This window comes from Neolamprologus brichardi, chromosome 16, assembly GCF_056152115.1.
Source record: "Neolamprologus brichardi isolate AB-2024 chromosome 16, ASM5615211v1, whole genome shotgun sequence".
In the NCBI taxonomy this organism is placed as follows: Eukaryota; Metazoa; Chordata; class Actinopteri; order Cichliformes; family Cichlidae; genus Neolamprologus; species Neolamprologus brichardi.
This window is the reverse complement of record NC_142119.1, coordinates 27,333,166-27,339,998: the sequence shown is the minus strand read 5'-3', so window position 1 is coordinate 27,339,998 and position 6,833 is coordinate 27,333,166.

Genomic DNA, 6,833 nt, shown 5'->3' with positions numbered 1-6,833 from the left:
ATTTTATTTGATACTACCACTTTTTCTCACAGTGATTTCATTTGTCAGTCAGAGCGTGTACACTGCGTGACTGATTAGTTTTCCTAAAATGCGTGAGGCTTTTTGTAGACTCAGATTAGCACCGGGGAAAGTAAACTGTCTCGGGGAAATGAGCGTTCCATAGACTGTATGTAAAGACAGAAATTATATCGACACTTCCTGCCATTATGCAAAAGGGAAATGAAATATATTCGTGTAACATCTCAGTCTTTATACCTGTTATGTTACTTAAATTTATATTCTATTACATCTGTATCGTTATTGTGTTCATTGTCTCAGACACTACCCAAGGCAAATAAATAAATATGTTTTAAAGGTAAAATGTACTGTATGTTTCTTAACCCATAAACCCTAAACTACTGTTTGAAATTTCTTTAAAATAAATGAATAAATGATATTATTGATGAATAAGAAGAAGAAGAATTTGCTAAGTAACAGCCAAAACTGTAAGGTCAGGTTAACAACTGTGGGCTTTATGGATGGAAGACACTTTGGTGAAATTTCTATTTAAAAAAAAAACAATCAGTCCATTTTTGCTTGTTATCAGTCCAGAGTTTGTTTTTTCAGATCTTTACAGTTTTATTTTCATTCCAAAAAAATTGTAAATAATAGTGTAAAACAGCCACAACACTGATGTTTTTGAACCAGTCCTAAAAATTCTCACTGACTCTATTAAATTTAATGCAACAGATAAATAAAATACAGCCAATATTACTTACATTTAAGTCATAGTAATAATATGCAGCCTCTTCAGTTTATGTATTATAAACTTTCAAAATTCAATTCAGTTTTATTTATATAGCACCAAATTACAACAACATTCACCAAAAGGAGCTTTACATTGTAAGGTAAAGACCCTGTAATAATATAGAGAAAAGCAATCAGAGTCAAAGGAGCTTGCAAAGAAAAGCGTCTGGACTTCTTTAAGTTGCTTGAAGACATTTCACCTCTCATCCGAGAAGCTTCTTCAGTTCTAAGGTCAAATGGTGGGGAGTCCCAGATTTAAACCTAGTGGGAGTGTCCCCCCGCAGAGAAGACAGGACAAAAAACACACTGTGGAAGAGAGCCAGAGTTTAATAATAATTAATGATTGAATGCAGAGTGATGTATAAACACATAGAGAGTAAAGAAAAGGTGAATGAAGAAGAAACACAGTGCATCATCGGAAGTTTCCAGCAGCCTAAAACTTTTGCAGTTTTAGCCAAACCATACAAATACAGAGTGTCTGTCTCCCAAATTCAACACAGATGAGGGGCCTGAAAGCTGAAGGCTCTGTCTCCCATTCTACTTTTAAATACCATAAGAACCACAACCAGCCCATTAGTATGGCACCATGGTACTATTAGATCTGTAGTCCCTGTCTGTACTCTTGGGTCAGCATTTTAGATCAACTGAAGGCTATTCAGGGAGTTTTGGGGACAGCCTGATAATAATGAATTGCAAAAGTCCAGCATAGAAATAATGAATGCACGAACTAGATGCATGACATGCATGAAAAATGGCACTGGTTGCGTTTTTATAACAGATGCACGAAGTTCTGGGATGAAATGGCTGCACGGGCCCTAAAATAAATTAAATTTGTAAGTGCCTCTTAAAAATTAAAAATTACTACACTGGCTCTAAAGTTTTGAAGTTCATTGAAATTAATTTTAACAAATGTGTATAGTTCAGTCTTTTTGGTGAACAGAGAGGATTAAACCAAAATGTATTTTATTTCTGAGTGTTTCATATTTCTGAGGCTATGTAAAGACTACTCTACACTGTCAACAATATATGTCATTACTAATGTACTGTATATGCCACTTTCCTTTTGATTCTGTGAGTGTCCTGTGATCATTTATTAAAAACCAACACCATCAGATCAGGTTCTCATACTTCAAGGAATGACAAAGTACTGGTTAGCTAAAATAATTATACAGCCGTCTATCCAATTATTGGGTGTTTTTTGTATCATTATGAGCTTTTTCTAGTACTCAGCTGCCTGATTTTGTATGTTTGAGCACTGTCTTAAAATTAAATTCATAAACAGCTCATATAAAGAACTGACCCTGGAGGGAAAATATTATGAGTTTTACAGATGCCTAAGGTTGGCAAGGTATCTTAGAGAAGTTAGCAAAACAAAAATAACCAACTTATCCCACGTAATGCAGGTGAGAAGTTTACGTAAGTGCTCTTGACTGCAGCAGTTCACTTTGCAATGCAGTTAGTGAACCAAAAAGAAAGATGTACACGAATTAGCAATCACAGTACGCTTCTTCTCTAATACAGTCTGAGCTGCAGATCTTAATCTGACGTAATGGGGTGTTGCATATGTCTCATATCTAACATGTGGCTCGATTGACAGAGTCATTAGTTCTTAACATGCACCATGTCTATATATAATTATATTAAAATTAATAGAATGATTCTGCATTCTATTAATTTTGTGTGGTACTGGACATATATTTGTTTTATGTGTGTGTTTTTTGTAATTTAGGTGTGTAATTTGTATTTTATAAATGTTGTATGTTTTGTCTCATTTTTATAGTTCGCTTGTTATTGTTTTGTCACTTTGTGGAAGTTTTAATTATGACCTGTCAGGGGACTGCAGATAGAAATTAGTCTCACGCAGACTGTGGTAAAATGCATCAGATGGTACCAAGTGTTTAAAATTGTGCACGGTCCCTTACAAATAACAGTATTTAAGGCGTGTTTGATTCAACTTTTTCACAATTTAATCATAACATTAAACATTTGTTTGTTTCTGTAATTGAATTAGATTAATTTATGTCATATTTATTCTGTGAGTTTTCATAATTTCATTTGAAAGTTGTGGAAACATACTCGGTTCTCTGTTCTAAATTACACTAAAATATATTTGCACACATGAAGTAAACAGGATGATTTGGGAGAGTTTGCATGGAATCAACCTTGAAAAAGATGATAGAAGAAGTCATAAATAAAGGATCAAAACAGACATCTAAGTTTGTTTTGAAGTGGATATTACAGCACAAGTAAAGAGACCATATTTAAGATTTGTTCCAAAACCTAACCAAACCAAAAACAGAGACTTTTCAAATCACAAAAAAATGTATTTTTGGAGTGGTTTGCAATAACACTGGTGGGTAAATAATCTTCCTTCATATGCCTAACATCTGTCTCTTCTGCAGGGCATGGACCTGTTGTGTGATGAGGAGTTCTGCAATAATAGTCTCGCATTAACATTCTCAGTTACGCAAGGAGGAGTTTGTCTCCTATGTTTCCTTACTTACCACTCTAATGCGCAAGCACTGTGTGCTTTCAACCAAAGCTTCTTTATAATGATATCTTCTTCTCTGTAGTATTACTCCTGTAATGATCCCCGTTTCAAAACCTCATTCATACAATTCCTTTTGTTCCTTGTCTGCTCATCTACTTCATATTTATTCAGGAACTCCTCATTAATAATCATGTATTTCCTAAGTTGCCTCTCACAAGTTTTACTCATATCTTTGACTAACACGTTGTGAAACAATTCATAGAAATCACCGAGCATGAGATTAGTGTTATTGCTTAAATGTGTTATGTGGTATATCCATACGGAAGTATTGATGTATTTCCCACCACCTTTCAAAACACATCAGACGCATGAGATATATCAAGACAGCTCTGTATCTGCCTCGATTGGTCGATTGGTACAAAAAGTAGACAAAGAAGTTCAAAAAGGATGGAATATATTTGCCTGCAATTTGCTTCTTGCCAAGATTACAAGTGCTGTACTGGAAAATTGTGTCGGTGTTTCCTGCTGCTTTAAAGCACTTTCTCAATTCAATGCCAATCATGCATGATGCATGTTAAGAACCTAAATGCTTACCACCATTAATCTTAATGGGCACAGTCAAAAGCTGAAATGGACAAAATGGCAAAACTGGCAGTAAAGTGGCAGGTGAAAGCTGCCTCCTAGTGTGTGGGAAAATGGTGATAAATACCGAAGTCTAACAAGAAGTGCAGGATTAAAATTTGTTGTTAAATTAATACTTTTACTTTCTTTGCTAAGAGAGACTGTATATACTTTGAAGCTGCTTTTTTAATAGCTAAACTTTAATAGCTAAACATACTAACAGGACTTGTGCAGACTGTAGAAACACAGGAAATGTTTTAACACCATGTTCGATTCTGCTGTGTATGAATGCAACACTCTTGTAAAGAGTACCACTTTTATCTTTATCTTTAAAAGACAGTCTTTTTTAAGTCATTATGTCATTACAGCTGAAAGCCGGAAGTGTGCTGTTAACAGTAAGTAATGTGGATGTAGAAAAGTGGAGTTCAATTCATCTCTTGTTGGTGGTGGTCCAGCTTATTCTCTGGTTACAACTCTCATTTAAAGCAAGACTTACATCTAGGTTCAAGGTTCTTTATTTGTCACATGCATAGTTATACAAGTATAACACACAGTGAAATGTAGCCTGAGACGCTCCTAACAAATACAGCGCGCCATCATCAGCATTGCAGTGGAGCAGAGTGTCATTTTGACAAGTGGGCTAGTGAAAATAAAACTGCACTTCAGAATTAATCCTGAGGTATACCGAACCAGGATTCAAAGAAGGATAATACTGTTCAACATGTAAGACAAATCACTGCGGAGATAACAAGTCCACTGTGTCACAGCTTTCATTAAAAGGTCTGTTTTTGCCTTACCTCTGTGACGCTCCGTGTCTAATTTTTGCTGAAGGTGTCAAGCTTGTAATCAGATGAAACCAGAGCAGCTGACAAATCATAAATTTAGTGTATTTTCTGCCTCTTTGTGGCTGCGTTTGTGCTAAAAATGGAACTAATTAAATGTGTTGGTTGGATGTATTACAGCTTATTCTTTCTACTGCGGCCCTAGAGATGATTAACAATAATAGGTCAGGCCTTTAAGGTCAACATGTACAAAGCTTTGATGATTTCATCAGTCTCAGTTTCAGGAAAATATTGCATAGTTTTTATTGCCTAAACCTAACCAACCAAAGGAAAAGAAAAAAGAAAAAAGAACAAGGAAATTGTAAAACACAGACATTCAGATTTGCAAATAAACTGTAATCAGCTCCTAGTTGACAAACCGATGACTTACTCCATCACCGCTTTCCTTTCGTCTGAAAATGCAAACTTCTTCATTTCCTTCACATCTAATAAGGCCACAGAAGATGCTTCAAAGAGATGCCTTGTGTGTATTGGGTCTGATACCAGACACATTTGATGCTCTGGAATGAGAGCACATCCAGTTACCACACTAACCTCAGATCCAGCTCTATAGTACGGGTTTCTGACCTCATGAGTCGAAACCTTTGTTGAGTCTATGCCTACATTTACTCTCATTTATATTTTATTTTTTATTGTCACAAAGCCAGTCCAAGTTTAGGGTCTTTTTTAACATTGCACAATACATCTATTTGCTCATTCATCTATCTTATTAAATTAATGTCGCTTCTTCTCTCCATTGCTTAGTCCAGATTAGTCCACCATTCATTCATCTCCCATCCCTCCAGCTTTTTTATCTCCCCTCCAACACATTTGCTCTGCCCGTCTATTAAATTATCTCTCCGTCTCTCAGCAGACCAACTCTCTTTCAGCTTGTACATCCTTCCCACAGTTCCCACTCTCTCTTAAAATATTCATTGATGCCTTAAACACTTTTTCTGTCTCTTTGACACACTACTAACCCTTAAATCTTTTATTGCTCCCTATAATCCCCATACACAACATCGCAAGTAAATTAATTTACATGTATACATACAGTGGGGCAAAAAAGTATTTAGTCAGCCACCGATTGTGCAAGTTCCCCCACTTAAAATGATGACAGAGGTCAGTAATTTGCTCCAGAGGTACACTTCAACTGTGAGAGACAGAATGTGAAAAAAAAATCCATGAATTCACATGGTAGGATTTGTAAAGAATTTATTCGTAAATCAGGGTGGAAAATAAGTATTTGGTCAATAACAAAAATACAACTCAATACTTTGTAACATAACCTTTGTTGGCAATAACAGAGGTCAAACGTTTACTATAGGTCTTTACCAGGTTTGCACACACAGTAGCTGGTATTTTGGCCCATTCCTCCATGCAGATCTTCTCAAGAGCAGTGATGTTTTGGGGCTGTCGCCGAGCAACACGGACTTTCAACTCCCGCCACAGATTTTCTATGGGGTTGAGGTCTGGAGACTGGCTAGGCCACTCCAGGACTTTCAAATGCTTCTTACGGAGCCACTCCTTTGTTGCCCGGGCGGTGTGTTTTGGATCATTGTCATGTTGGAAGACCCAGCCTCGTTTCATCTTCAAAGTTCTCACTGATGGAAGGAGGTTTTGGCTCAAAATCTCACGATACTTGGCCCCATTCATTCTGTCCTTAACACGGATCAGTCGTCCTGTCCCCTTGGCAGAAAAACAGCCCCATAGCATGATGTTTCCACCCCCATGCTTCACAGTAGGTATGGTGTTCTTGGGATGCAACTCAGTATTCTTCTTCCTCCAAACACGACGAGTTGAGTTTATACCAAAAAGTTCTACTTTGGTTTCATCTGACCACATGACATTCTCCCAATCCTCTGCTGTATCATCCATGTGCTCTCTGGCAAACTTCAGACGGGCCTGGACATGCACTGGCTTCAGCAGCGGAACACGTCTGGCACTGCGGGATTTGATTCCCTGCCGTTGTAGTGTGTTACTGATGGTGACCTTTGTTACTTTGGTCCCAGCTCTCTGCAGGTCATTCACCAGGTCCCCCCGTGTGGTTCTGGGATCTTTGCTCACCGTTCTCATGATCATTTTGACCCCACGGGATGAGATCTTGCGTGGAG